The following is a 15,310-nucleotide window of genomic DNA, read 5'->3' on the forward strand; positions in this document are numbered from 1 at the left end:
CACACACACACACACACACACACACACACACACACACACACACACACCCTGAGCCTCCCCAGTGAAGTCTGAGCTCGGCTAATTATTAGATTTTCCCCAGAGGCAGGCTGGTGACAAGATGTGCAGAAAGCAGACACTGCTCGTTCGCCTTTGCTCTCAACCTCTTGACAGACATCTTCAGAGGTGCCCTTTGAAATGGGAAGGTGGGAGGGTAGACGTTTGGGTCTTTGCAGGAGGATTAGAAACCAGCAGTGCTCAGAGCAGGGAATAAGGTGTGCTCCCTGCTCCTCGGCTTTTATTAGGAGGTGAAAGGGGTCTTGTAAACCCGTGCCGAGGACGAGCCCTTGAGCCCTGTGACACTCGCCCCAGCTGCCTGATAGAAGAATCCCTGGGGAGGTTACAAACCCAGATGCCAGGCTACCCTCTGGCCAGTTGCGTCAGAACATCTGGGGGTGGGACCCAGGCATCTGAGGGGTTGGTGTTGTTCTGTTTCTCAGGCATCTGTGTTTTGTAAAACTTCCCGGTGCTTCTAGAGCAGCTGCCGTCACTGCCCTGGGAGGATGTTGTGTCTGGAGCATCTCTGTAATTGTAGCTAAATAGTTCCCACCTAGGAGTGGAGCTGTGGGTTGGTGAGATTGACGAAGGGTAAAATAAGAGTTTGCAGGATGGGCGTTTGGGGAAGAGGAGGCCTAGGAGTGACCTCTTTCCATCAAAGCAGAGGCCCAGACGCCGGACGGCAGCGTGTAACTGCCCTCGGGCGTGAGTCGGTGCCCAGCCTCGAGTTGTGTGTTTATGACCACGGCAGTCGTAAAGGGCCATGACCATGGGGCTTCCTGGCCGTTAATTATAGTTTTCCTAAAGCACATCACAGGCGGGATTCCAGCCTGCTCATGACAGTGGAGTTCATCTCTCTCAGGTTCGTTGGAACCTGCCACTCGTCAAATTTGCTCTGCCCCTCTCTGCCCCTTTAGTTGTCTTTTTTCTCTTCTATCCTTTCCCTCTTTTGCTCATCTGCAGCGTGCACACTTCTAGCTGTTGTGGATTGTGTTGTTTGTGTGTGACTCTGGTTCTCCAGGTGACAGCGGGACAGGAACCCGCATTAGGGGGCAGGGTGGCTGTGTGGTCAGTCTCTCCTCTCCTGGTAGCCTCTGAGCCTCTCATGGGGACTTTGAAACCACCCACCCGAGCGCTGGGACTTTGTTTCATTCAGCTGAACACATTGTCAGTAAAAGGACACTCTTGGGACTTCCCTGGTGGTCCAGCATGCTTTCACTACAAGGGGCGCGGGTTTGATCCCTGGCTGGGGAACTAAGATCCCACATGCCTCGTGGCGAGGCCAAAAATTTTCTTCTTAATTTTTGAAAAGGGAATAAAAGGACACTCTTGAATTTAATGTATATAAAAATATGACTTTTACATTAAACAAATGGGACTCAGTAGGGAAAACATAAAATAGTTGATTTCTCCCCACAATTGCCTAATTCTAATTTATCTTATGAGTCTAGTCCTTCCTTGCTTCTTAAATGAAATCTAGATCTATAGTTTCTATGGTCACTCTTGAATAATACATAGCCTTCTGTTCACTTTTAACTCCCCCAAATAGTCTCATTTCTGTAATTAAAATAATGATTCTTTTATAATGGTCAAACTCACTCAAGGCCATGATATGTCCCACCAGTGGGCCCATCTGACCAGTGGGTTGGCTTTCTTGTCTCTTGTTTTTGGGGCCATTTCAGCAGAATAAAGTGAATTTGGTTTGGGAGAGTGTTTGCTACTTTATTATTGGGTGCATAAAAATTCATGATTATCATAACTTGGTAGGTGGTTCTTCTATTATTAAATGCATTATCTCTGTTAGTGCTTTTGCCTTGGATTCCAGTGTGTCTGATGCTGCTCTCAGTATCACATTGTACCAATATTGCTACATCAGCTTTCTTTGCAGTATTGTTTGCTGGTATAATTTTTTTACTTTTTTGTTTTCAACTTTTCTGTGTCATGTTTTAAGCAGTTTAAGGCTGAGTGTGTGTGAGAGGTAATCCATGTTTATCTTAATGAGTGAGTTTGTTCCATTTAGAGTTACTGTGATTGCACTTAGAGTTGGACTTGTTCCGCTATGTTATTTACTTTTCCTGCCACCATGTTTTTTTTTTCTTCTTCTTTTTAACCTTCCTGCATTCCATCAAAAATACAGGGCTTGTTTTTTTTTATTTCTCTCTCTGTTGGTTTAGAATTTATATCTCTGTTCTTTGCAAATTTTAACAAACATACTTAAAAGTGTATTTACCATTCTCCTGAAGGACACAAACTCCTTCTGACACTGTGACTTGCTGAAAATAATTTAGTGTCAAATCTCTGCTACCCCATTTTAAGGTCCATTTTATTTTAATTGTAAGTACTTATGCTGATTCACCTTTTACATCTAAATTTACCAACTTTGGTTACCATTTTCCTTCCAGGTTCTGTTACTTCTTGCTGGGATGCATTTAGGGTTATTTCAGTAAGCATAAGTAGGAGATAATCTCTGCACGGAGGCCCCTGTCTATCTAAAAAATACTCTCAAATGGTAATTTAATTGGGTAGAGAATTTTAGGTTAACAGTTGTTTCCCTCAGCACTTCTAAAGATACAATTCCATTAGTTTTTGATACCTGTTGCTGTTGTAGCAGCTGTCAGCCTAATTGTTGTTCTTTGCTGGTAATCTGACTTTCCCTCTGGTTCCTTTTAAGTTTTTCTTGTTACCACTGCAGTTTCACATGCAGTGATTCATCTTGATGTGGATTTCTTTTTTTTTTTTTTGTAACTTTTATTTTAGTTTTAATGAGATATAATTGACATGCAGCATTGTATAAGTTTAAGGTGTACAGCATAATGATTTGACTTATATCATTTATTTTTTTTACAAGAGAACAAATCCACAGTTTTATCTACTTTTCAATAAGTTTAAATCCTTGAAGGGTACAGCATCACACGGATTCTGTGTCCAGTGGCGTTAGCAGGAAGGTTGCTTCCAAATTTGGCATGAACCATGCCACTGTTTCCATGGGTGCGAGTTATCTTTCCCCAGATTACTCTGGTTTTAGATTTTCCACCAGGAGTAGTTACTGTGTTGTTCTTTGCTTTGTACATATAAGCACATCTCTTGCCTAGATAGAAATCAGTTTCATCTCGAGCATATACACCATCAATTTTCAGGAGAGCTGTGTGCTCCCTCTGGTTCCATAGACCCTGCTTATAGTCAGCAAAAATGGCCTTGGACCACAGCCTTCCAGACATATTTGTCATTTTAGAAGTCCTGTTCCCAGCAGACTGGAGCACCCATTCTTGGAGGTCAGGGGACCAGCACCGTCAGTCCCATATCTCCTCCATTCTGTCTTCCCTGTTGCTGGATTCCATAGAAATCATGAGCTGGTGGAGCCTCGGAGCCACACCAGTGCCTCATTGAGGCATATAGCCGAGCCTACCCCACTTATTTGCCCCCAAAGTTTCATATATCATTAAATGATTATCACAGTAAGTTTAGTAAACACGCATCACCTCATATAAATACAAAATTAAAGAAACCAAAAAAAATATTTTTTCTTCTGATGAGAACTCTTAGGATTTACTCAGAACAAATGTCCTATATGTGGATTTCTTCTTATTTATCCACCTTGGGACTTGCAGTGTGTTCTCATTTCTTATTGATTGTGGTGGCCCAGCCCGTCTAGCTCAGGGTATGTTTGCTGAGGTCTGGGTCCAGTTGCCCGGCAGTGTCTGGCAGGCATAGCTGATGACACAGAGACTGGTAGCAGAAGGTCTCAGTCGGAGCTCCTGGAAGTGAAGATCTGTTTCCCCGAAATACAGGCTCTCTGAGGCAGCCACCATGTAAATCTTACTGGAGTGCATTGGTCTAAAAGAATAAATATATTTCAGTTTTCTTATTTCACCTCGAATGCTCTTCATGAAATAACAGTTTTAGTCAGTTTCATAGTCAACAGCATTTCCCTCCAAAAACGTTTTGCCTTGTCTCCCTTTCCATACTGGAGGACTTTACTTTCTGTCTGTAGCTATTCACTGGAGCCGCCACCGCCATCCAACTAAAAAGCTTAGGAACCCTCTGCTCTGAGTTTACTAGTGCGGTTTTTTTTGTTGTTGTTTGTTTTGCGGCACGCGGGCCTCTTATTGCCGCGGCCTCTCCCGTTGCAGAGCACAGGCTCCAGACGCGCAGGCTCAGCGGCCATGGCTCACGGGCCCAGCCGCTCTGCGGCACGTGGGATCCCCCCGGACCGGGGCATGAACCCGCGTCCCCTGCATTGGCAGGCGGACTCTAAACCACTGCGCCACCAGGGAAGCCCCCACTAGTGCAGTTTTTAAACGATAATTTTATGCATTAACCATTTGCTGGAGTGCAATATTGTCATTCTAGCTAAGTTACTCTATATACTAATAAGTCTTTGCGTTTATGGGTCTTACAGATGTATTTTTGTCCCCAGTTTAAAGTAGGAAACTCAGAGTGAGCGAGTAGGCGATTTTGGTTTTCTCTTGCAAAGTTATTTTTTATAGGTGCTCTTTTTAATTTATTTTTTAATTGAAGTATAGTTGATTTACAGTGTTGTGTTAGTTTCAGGTGTACAGCAAAATGATTCAGTTATATATGTATATATACGCATATGTGTATGTGTATATATGTATATTCTTTTTCAGATTCTTTCCCATGATAGGTTATTTAAAAATAATGCATATAGTTCCCTGTGCTATACAGTAGGTTCTTGTTGGTTATCTATTTTATATATAGTAGTGTGTATCGGTTAATCCCAAACTCCTAATTTATCCCTCCCAGTCCTTTCCCCTTTGGTAACCATGAGTTTGTTTTCTGTGTGTGTGGGTCTATTTCTGTTTTGTATATATGTTCATTTGTATCTTTTTTTTAGATTCCGCATATAAGCCATATCATATGATATTTGTCTCTGTCTGGCTTACTTCACTTAGTATGATAATGTCTAGGTCCATCCATGTTACTGGAAATGGCATTATTTTAGTTTTTTTATGACTGAGTAATATTCCATTGTATGTGTGTGTGTATATATATATATCTATACACACACACACACACACACACACACACACACAGCACATCTTCTTTATCCATTCATCTGTTGATGGACACTTAGGCTGCTTCCATGTCCTGGCTATTGCAAATAGTGCTGCAGTGAACATTGGGGTGCATGTGTCTTTTCAAATTACGGTTTTCTCTGGATATATGCCCAGGAGTGGGATTGCTGGATCATATGGTAGCTCTATTTTAGTTTTTTAAGGAACCTTCATACTGTTCTCCATAGTGGCTGCACCAATTTGCATTCCCACCAACGGTGTAGGAGGGTTCCCTTTTCTCCACACCCTCTCAGGCATTTATTATCTGTAGACTTTTTGATGATGGCCATTCTGACCGGTGTGGGGTGGTACCTCATTGTAGTTTTGATTTGCATTTCTCTAATAAGTAGCAGTGTTGAGCATCTTTTCATGTACCTTTTGGCCATCTCTATGCCTTCTTTGGAGAAATGTCTATTTAGGTCTTCTGCCCGCTTTTTGATTGGGTTGTTTTTTTTTTTTGATATTGAGCTGTATGAGCTGTTTTTATATTTTGGAGATTAATCCCTTGTTGGTTGCATCATTTGCAAATATTTTCTCCCATTCTGTAGGTTGTCTTTTCATTTTCTTTATGGTTTCCTTTGCTGTGCAAAAGCTTTTAAGCTTAATTAGGTCCCATTTGTTTATTTCTGTTTTTATTTCTGCTATTCTCGGAGGCAGATCCAAAAAGATGTTGCTGTGATTTATGTCAAAAAGTGTTCTGTTTTCCTCTAGGAGTTGTGTAGCAGCCAGTCTTACATTTAGGTCTTTAATCCATCTTGAGTTTATTTTGTGTATGGTGTTAGGGAGTGTTCTATTTTCTTTCTTTTACATGGAGCTGTCCAGTATTCCCAGCACTATAGGTACTCTTAATGCAAAGCCCCGTGGGTTGATAGCATGATTTTTGAGGAGCTAGTCTCTAATATTTGGAGACAAGTTGGCCAGTAAACACACATAATTAGAAAACTACCTTGGGAGATTTGGGAAATCTAGCGGACCATTTGCAGAGAATGAAGGCATGGTGTTTCTTTTGCTTTTGGAATGGAAACTAGAGCTGCCTCTTGTGAGCTTGCCCTGCAACACCCCGCCCCCGAACACGTTCTGCCCAAGAGCTGCCTTTTCAAGTCAGGTTGGACTGACCTGGTCCGTGGATGAGTAGCACACAGCGCTTTGAGAGTTGGGAGGGAAGCTCACCGACTCCTTCTTGGCCAACTTCTACCCTGCCTGGCTCTAGCTGCTACAGCGTATCCACAGACCAGGCTCCACGGAGCGAGAAATCACAGAAGAAAACCTCAGCACCAGGTGCTGTGTTGGAGTGGGGGTCCAGTTAACTCGTGGAAGACACCACAGAAGGCTGGAACTGGTGGGTTTCAGTGCTTGTCATGCGCATCTGAGAAAACATCCCTGAAATGTGGGAGCTAAGGGGTGGGGGCAACGCTAAGGGGTGGCAGAGGGGTGCTGCCAGGAGGCAGGTTCCCCGGCAGGACTGGGGTGTGTGCACAGTAGGGGAGAGGCAGTGACTGAGGGCTGCCTGCCAGGAGCATGAACGTGCCTTCCTGTAGAAATCCCTCTGCGTATCTGTGGCGTCTGTGCCTGGGATGTTTCTTCCCTTGTTATTAAGGACGCATGTTCCAGAGATGCACACCAGCATCTGTCAGAGAGGTCAGAGTAATTCAAGAATGGACGAGAGCATTATTTATCTTGGTGAAGTCTGGTCAGGGAGGGCTGTGTGCACGTGGATGTGCTGGACGGAGGGTCGCCCCCGACGGCTGTGATTGTAAAGAGGAGGGGGGAGTGACGTAGCTTGTCTCTGGGTTATTAAAACAACCATCTCCTTGGAAAACAACTGAGCGTCTCCCGGAGCCTGTTCTGCTGAGCGAGTTTGGAGGCGAATGTGTCCTAGTAATTAGTTAGTAAAGAAATAGTTGTATGTTGCTCTTTTACTCACTCACCTCCATCTGGCTTGTTTTTTCCATTAACGGAAGTCCAGTCTTTAGAGCTCTCTTACTGCGTTCAGGGAAGCGGAAACCTGCTCAACTATGAGAAATCCTTAACAAATAAGATAATGGCCATTTCGAGATAGTGCTTCATGCTTGGGTTTATTTGCACCTTTCAGCCCCTGTGAGGGGAACTGTTTCATCACCCCCATGGGACAGATGCAACCGAGTGGTCTCCTCACCGCACGCCTCATGCGGGAGGATACTTGCTTTTGGCGAACATTTCGAAGTGGGATGAGTGGAAGGTTGAAGGGTCTTGGGATTTTTGTTGTGAAACCTCGGTCAGGTCTGCAAAAATGATATGGGTGCTGACGGCAAACTGCACAACCGAGAAAAGACTGCGGGATGGGAAATGTGAGTGGAATAACAGCTAAATAGAAAACTGCAGGAGACGAGAGGAGAGGGCCCGATGCACCCACCGGTGAGGAAGGGCGTGAGGGAAGTAAGCAGAAACTCGCACATCGGTTAGCGGGTGCCGTAAATTGCGATGCGGTTGCTGCCGGGAGTTCATTTCTCTGTGCTCATCACATCAGGTTAATGGAGAGTTAAATGGCTCTTGAAACAGGCCGGCTGGAGGAGCTGGGAGCTGGGTCCTGTGTCCCGGGGCCTGGCCACGCTCTTCAGGGGAGGCTCCCTCGCCCCAGCTCCGAGCTGCTTCCGTTGCTGCCTGTCCGGCTCCCCCCGGGGGGGCTGCAGCAGAAGTAAGTCACTCGCTGGCTAAAATGAAGGTTTTTCAGGACTGTGTTCCTTTCTGGAGGCTCTAGGAGAGGATCCGTTTCCTTGCCCTTTCCAGCCCCCAGGCACATCCTCATTTCTGGGCTCAAACCCTCTTCCTCCATCTTCAGATCCAGCAGTGGCAGGATTCTCTCTCCTGCTTCCATTTCCAAGGACCCTGATGACAGGGAGCCACTGGGATAACTCAGGAGAGTCTCCCTATTTCAAGGTCAGACGATTAGCAGCTGTAATTACCCTTTGGCATATGGTGTCATGCAGTCGCAGGTTCCATGGATTAAGGAAGCGGGCCTTGTGGGGAGGAGGGAATTGTTCTGCCTACCACAGCAGGGAAACAAGTTTAGAGCTGGTGAGGCTAGAGCTCATTTATTCCTTCCTGCAACTGCATAGTTGGGAAATTGAGGCCTGGGGCGTAACATTTATGATGCACCACTGGGTATTAAATGCTTCCAATGCTTGTCTAATCTTCATGACTGCCCTTTGAAGTGGGCATTTTTATGTTCCCAATTTAATGATAAGACAACCGAGGCTCATGGCTGACAAGCCTGCCCTCTGTCAGCCTGCCCTGTGTCACAGAGCCGGTACGTGGCAGAGCTGAGAATCTCACACCCCCAGGTGTCAGAGGGCCCAGCCCATCCATACCCTTCCTACCACATACCGCATGCTGGGTAGGTGTAGCTCCCTAACAGATCGCCGGTTTCCTGCCTGGTGTTCTTTTTCCGTTATACCATTCTGCCAGCTCACATTTTCCTCCAGTGATGGAGCAATAATACATTTTCCAGAAGTTCCTTTTTCAAGGAAGATTGCAGTATCATTGGTATTTCAAGCCTTTTCAACTTTTGTAACTCCTGATTGCCTTCTCTAAGGGGCACCATGTTTTTCTCATCCCCTCAGAGCATGATTTTTTATTGTACTGATAAATTGCCCAGTTCAAACACATCAGAAGATTTATGTGGAAATTCTAAGATGAAAACTTCACCTGGTCCCCATTCCTCTCCCTACCTCCTGCTGTTTCTTGGGACTGAATCCTGTATTTCTTTTATTGTCTTTGGCACATTCCTTCTGTCTGTTTTGTTTCTTCTGTTTTTTGTTTTGTTTTTTTTTTTTTTTTAACAAGCTTGGATACTTTAAAAAAGAATGTATGAACTCCGATATGTGTATGACCCATTTGAACCCTGGTGTAATATCTGTCAGGTTCTGTGAAAAGCTACAGCAGCCCCTTTGTCAAAGACCAGGGCCCTCACATACTGTTTTCTGTTCCTTTTAATCTTTGTAAGGCTCTGGGCTGGGCTGCACTGAAAATCGGAAGAGTCCCTCATTCCGCCGCCCAGCCCCATAGGTTCCCTTGTTCTGACGTCTGTGCAGGACGCAGAACAGGGCAGCCAACCCACAGAAGTTGTCCAGCCATGGTCTTTGGTCTCCACTAATCCCATGATCCACAAGGGGATAAGAGCTCTGGAGAGGTCTGGGCTGCTCACAAAGGATCAGAGGGACAAAATCACCTCCTAATATGTGAGAGGGTTTGAGATTTGGAGCGTCTCAGTCGTAAACTAAACTCGTTATCTTTTGCAAACACTATTTTTAAAAAACATTACAAACTATATTATACAGAAAAATAATGTATTTAAAATATGTATACATATATGTATATATGCATTATATATATTACATATAATATATGTAAAATTTAAAGAAGAAAGTAAAAAGAATACTCATCTTAGACAGTACAATGTTACCAGTTTGTTTGACCATCCATGTTAAGACAGTCTGTCACCCTCAGGTCAACATTATCTTGAATTCTATTTTTTTCCTTCCTTTTCTTTATAGTTTGCCAACTGTTTGTATCCCAAAGAAGTATATTGTTTATTTCTTCTAATTTTTATTTTATATTGGAGTATCGTTGATTAACAATGTTGTATTAGTTTCAGGTGTACAGCAGTGATTCAGCTATACATACACATGTATCTATTCTTCTTCAAATTCTTTTCCCATTTAGGTTACTACAGAATATTGAGCAGAGTTCCCTGTGCTATACAGTGGGTCCTTCTTGGTTATCTATTTGAAATAAAGCAGTGTGTATATGTCAATCCCAAACTCCCAATTTATCCCTCCACCCCACCTTTCCCCTTTGGTAACCATAAGTTTGTTTTCTAACTCTGTGAGTCTGTTTCTGTTTTGTAACTAAGTTCATTTGTATCCTTTTTTTAAGATTCTGCATATAAGCGATGTCATATGATATTTGTCTTTCTCTGTTTGACTTACTTAGTATGATAAATCTCTAGGTCCTTCTATGTTGCTGCAAATGGCATTATTTTATTCTTATGGCTGAGTAGTATTCCATTGTATATATGTACCACATCTTCTTTATCCATTCCTCTGTTGATGGAGATTTAAGTTGCTTCCATGTCTTGGTTACTGTAATAAATAGTGGTGCAATGAACACTGGGGTGCATGTATCTTTTTGAATTACGGTTTTCTCCAGATATATGCCCAGGAGTGGGATTGCTGGATCATATTGTAGTCCTATTTTTAGTTTTTTAAGGAACCTCTCTACTGTTTTCCATAGTGGTTGTATCAATTTACATTCCTACCAACAGTGTAAGAGTGTTCCCTTTTCTCCACACCCTCTCCAGCATTTACTGTTTGTAGACTTTTTGATGGCTATTCTGACTGGTGTGAGGTGATATCTCATTGTAGTTTTGATTTGCATTTCTCTAATAATGAGCGATATTGAGCATCGTGTTGCGATGTTGGCATTTTCACGTGCCTCTTGGCCATCTGTATGTCTTTGGAGAAATGTCTGTTTAGGTCTTCTGCCCATTTTTTTGATTGGGTTTTCTTTTGATGTTGAGCTGTATGAGCTGTTCGTAAATTTTGGAGACTAATCCCTTGTGAGTCACGTCGTTTGCAAGCATGTTCTCCCATTCTGAGTGTTGTCTTTTCGTTTTGTTCATGGTTTTCTTTGTTGTGCAAAAGCTTTTAATTTTTTGTTTGTTTTTTGCGGTACGTGGGCCTCTCACTGTTGTGGCCTCTCCCGTTGCGGAGCACAGGCTCCAGACGCACGGGCTCAGCGACCATGGCTCATGGGCCCAGCCTCTCCACAGCACGTGGGATCTTCCCGGACCGGGGCATGAACCTGTCTCCCCTGCATCGGCAGGCGGACCCTCGACCACTGCGCCACCAGGGAAGCCCCCTGCTTTTAAGTTTAATTAGGTCCCATCTGTTTATTTTTGTTTTTATTTCCATAACTCTAGGAGACAGATCAAAAAATATATTGCTGCAATTTATGTCAGAGTGTTCTTTCTATGTTTTCCTCTAAGAGTTTTATAATATCAGGTCTTACATTTAGGTCTTTAATCCATTTTGAGTTTATTTTTGTGTATAGTGTTAAAAGAATGAAATTAGAACATTCTTTACATGCAGCTGTCCAGTTCTCCCAGCACCATTTATTGAAGAGACTGTCTTTTCTCCATTGTCTAGCCTTGCCTCCTTTGTCATAGATTAATTGACCATAGGTGTATGGGTTTATTTTTGGGCTTTCTGTACTGTTCCATTGATCTATATTTCTGTTTTTGTGGCAGTACCATAGTGTTTTGATGACTGTAGCTTTGTAGTATAGTCTGAAGTCGGGGAGCCTGATTCCTTCAGCTCCATTTTTAAAGATTGCTTTGGCTACTTGGGGTCTTTGGTGTCTCCATACAAATTTAAAAAATTTTTGTTCTAGTTCTGTGAAAAATGCCATTGGTAATTTGATAGGTATTGCACTGAATCTGTAGAGTGCCTTGGGTGGTATAGTCATTTTGACAGTATTGATTCTTCCAATCCAAGAACATGGTATATCTTTCCATCTGTTTGTGTCATCTTTGCTTTCTTTCATCACTGTCTTATAATTTTCAGAGTACAGGCCTTTGCCTCCTTAGGTAGGTTTATTCCTAGATATTTTATTCTTTTTGATGCAGTGGTAAATGGGAGTGTTTCTTTAATTTCTCTTTCTGATCTTTCATTGTTACTGTATAGGAATGCAAGAGATTGCTGTGTATTAATTTTGTACCCTGAAACTTTACCAAATTCTCTGATGAGCTGTAGCAGTTTTTTGGTAGCATCTTTAGGATTGTCTACGTATAGTATAGTGTCATCTGCAAACAGTGACCGTTTTACTTCTTTTCCAATTTGGATTCCTTTAATTTCTTTTTCTTCTTTGATTGCCATGGCTAGGACTTCCAAAAGTATGTTTAATAAAAGTGGTGAGAGTGGACATCCTTGTCTTGTTTCTAATCTTAGAGGAAATGCTTTCAGCTTTTCACCATTGAGTATGATGTTAGCTGTGGGTATGTCATGTATGTTGAGGTATGTTCCCTCTATGCCCACTTTCTGGAGAGTTTTGATCATAAGTGGGTGTTGAATTTTTTCAAAAGCCTTTTCTGCATCTACTGGGTTGATCATATGATTTTTATTCTTCAGTTTGTTAACATGGTGTATCACACTGATTGATTTGCGGATATTGAAAAATCCACGCACCCCTGGGATAAACCCCACTTGATCGTGGTGTATGATCCTTTTAATGTGCTGCTGGATTCCATGTGCTAGTATTATGTTGAGGATTTTTGCGTCTATGTTCATCAGTGATATTGGCCTGTAATTTTCTTTTTTTGTTGTATCTTTGTCTGGTTTTGGTATCAGGGTGATGATGGTGGCCTCATAGAATGAGTTTGCGAGTGTTCCTTCCTCTGCAATTTTTTGGTATAGTTTCAGAAGGATAGGTGTTAATTCTCCTCTAAATGTTTGGTAGAATTTGCCTGTGAAGCCATCTGGTTCTGGGCTTCTGTTGGTTGGGAGTTTTTTTTTCTTTTTACCCTTTTGGGAAATTTGATATTCTAACCTAGGTAACTCCAAATTTAAAAATGCCAGCTTTTTCATAAATTTTTGTATAGTTCCACTTGCAGTTACATATAAACTTAGATATTAGTGATATTTTTAAAAATAAAAGGGAAGGCTTTTGCCAACTTTAAAAAAAATGTTTATTTATTATTGATACATTTTATACACATCAGTGTATATATGTAAATCCCAATCTCCCAATTCGTCCCACCACCACCCCCCCACCGCTTTCCCCTTGGCGTTCATACGTTTATTCTCTACATCTGTGTCTCAATTTCTGCTCTGAAAACCGGTTCATCTGTACCATTTTCTAGGTTCCACATATATGCGTTAATATTACAATATTTGTTTTTCTCTTTCTGACTTACTTCACTCTGGTTGGGAGTGTTTTAATCACAGTTTCAGTTTCATTACTTGTGATTGGTCTGTTCATATTTTGTATTTCTTCCTGGTTCAGTGTTGGGAGATTGTACCTTTCTAAGAATTTTTTCATTTCTCCTAGGTTGTCTATTTTATTGGCATATAGCTACTTGCAGTAGTCTCTTATGATCCTTTGTGTTTCTGTAGTGTCTGTTATAACTTCTCCTTGTTCGTTTCTAATTTTATTGAATTGAGCCCTCTCCCTTTTTTTTCTTGATGAGTCTGGCTAAAGTTTTTTCAATTTTGTTTCTCTTTTCAAAGAACTGGCTTTTAGTTTCATTGATCTTTTCTATTTTCTTTGTCTCTATTTCATTTATTTCTGCTCTGATCTTTATGATATCTTTCCTTCTACTAACTTTGGGTTTGGTTTGTTGTTCTTTCTCTAGTTGCTTCAGGTGTAAGGTTAGGTTGTTGATTTGAGGTTTTTCATGTTTCCTGAGGTATATTGTTTAGTTTTTTTTTTTTTCTTTTTTTTTTTTTTTTTTTTTGCAGTACGTGGGCCTCTCACTGTTGTGGCCTCTCCCATTGCGGAGCGCAGGCTCAGCGGCCATGGCTCATGGGCCCAGCCGCTCAGCAGCATGTGGGATCTTCCCGGACCGGGTCACGAACCCACGTCCCCTGCATCGGCAGGTGGACTCTCAACCACTCTGCCACCAGAGAAACCCTAGTCTTGCTTATTTTTGAATAAGCAATGGAATGGAGTCATACTGTAGATAGTCTTCTGTGACTGGATGGTACAGTTTTGATATTCATCCATGCTGATGCAGGTAGCTGTAGTTTATTCATTGTCACTGCTCTTTGTTACGGGCACTGTCTGGATTTCTCCTCTTGTCTTTTGGGTTGTTTGGTTGCTTCTCGTTATTATAAAACTGTGTTTCTGGTTATTATATAAACATGTCATAAAAACATGCCTCGGCATCTCCCCGTTCCTGTGTGTCATAACTTCTCCAATGTATATTCCTAAGAGGAGGTGTGCTGGGCTATAGGATGTGTACGTGTTCAATTTGTTATTTTTATTGTTTAAAAATTGTGGCAAAATATACATAACGTAACGTTTACCATTTTGACCGTTTTTTGGTGCACAGTTTAGTGACATGAAGTTCATTCACATTATTGTGCTACCATCGCCAACATCCATCTCCAGAGCATTTTTTCATCTTATAAAACTGAAACTCTGTACCCATCAAACACGAACTTCCTATTCTCCCTCCTTCCAAGCCCTTAGCAGCCACCATTCTACTTTCTGTCTCTATGAATTTGGCTACTCTAGGTCCCTCATATAAGTGGAATCATGCAATATTTGTCCTTTTATGACTGGCTTATTTTTCTTAGCATGATGTCCTGAGGTTCACGCGTGTTATAACGCATGTCGGAATTTCCTTCCTTGTTAAAGCTAAATAATATTCTATTGTGTGTATTGACCACATTTTGTTTACCCATTAATCTGTCAGACACTTGCGTTGCTTTCACCTCTTGGCTCTTGTGAACAATATTGCTATGAACATGGGTGTACAAATATCTCTTCAAGTCCTACTTTCAATTCTTCTGGGGTACATACTCAGAAGTGGAATTTCTGGATCAGATGGTAATTCTATTTTTAATGTTTTGAGGGCCCTCTGTTCTTTTCCACGATGGCTGAACTCTTTTACATTCCATCAGCTATGCACAAGGAGTTCCAGTTTATCCACATCCTCACCAACACTTGTTATTTTCTAATTTTTTCATAGCATCCGTCCTAATGGGTGTTAAAAGGTATCTCATGGTGGTTTTGACCTGCGTTTCCATAATGACTGGTGATGCTGAGCATCTTTTCATGTGCCTATTGGCCATCTGTGTCTCTTCTTTGGACAAATGTCTATTTAAGTCCTTTGCATATGTTCCATTTTACTAAGAAATGCCAAATGGTTTATCAAAGTGGTTGTAATAGCTTATACCTAACCAGCAATTTATGAAAATTTCATTATGCATATCTGTGCCAACTCTTGTATGGTCAGACTTTTTGCCATCTGCTGAATGAAATGATATATCCTTATGGTTTTAGCTTGCAAATGCTATAAAGTGTCATCTTCTGGTTTGTGATGTATCGTTCTCATTTTTTTGGGTATATCTTTTGATGAACAGAAGTTTAAATTTTAATGTGGTTAAATTGATCAGTCTTTTCCTTTATGGCACATGCTC

General features: G+C 41.8%; 1 protein-coding gene and 1 pseudogene across 2 annotated transcripts in view; one reads left to right on the forward strand and one right to left on the reverse strand.

The window, feature by feature from the left end:
* MTCL1 (microtubule crosslinking factor 1) overlaps positions 1-15,310 on the forward strand; it is a 122,424-nt gene that overhangs the window by 27,944 nt on the left and 79,170 nt on the right. The gene's annotated exons all lie outside the window — the stretch shown is intronic.
* On the reverse strand, positions 2,940-3,296 carry LOC114901904 (annotated as a pseudogene).

This window comes from Monodon monoceros, unplaced genomic scaffold, assembly GCF_005190385.1.
Source record: "Monodon monoceros isolate NGI ecotype Baffin Bay Population unplaced genomic scaffold, NGI_Narwhal_1 Super_Scaffold_1, whole genome shotgun sequence".
Taxonomy (NCBI): Eukaryota; Metazoa; Chordata; class Mammalia; order Artiodactyla; family Monodontidae; genus Monodon; species Monodon monoceros.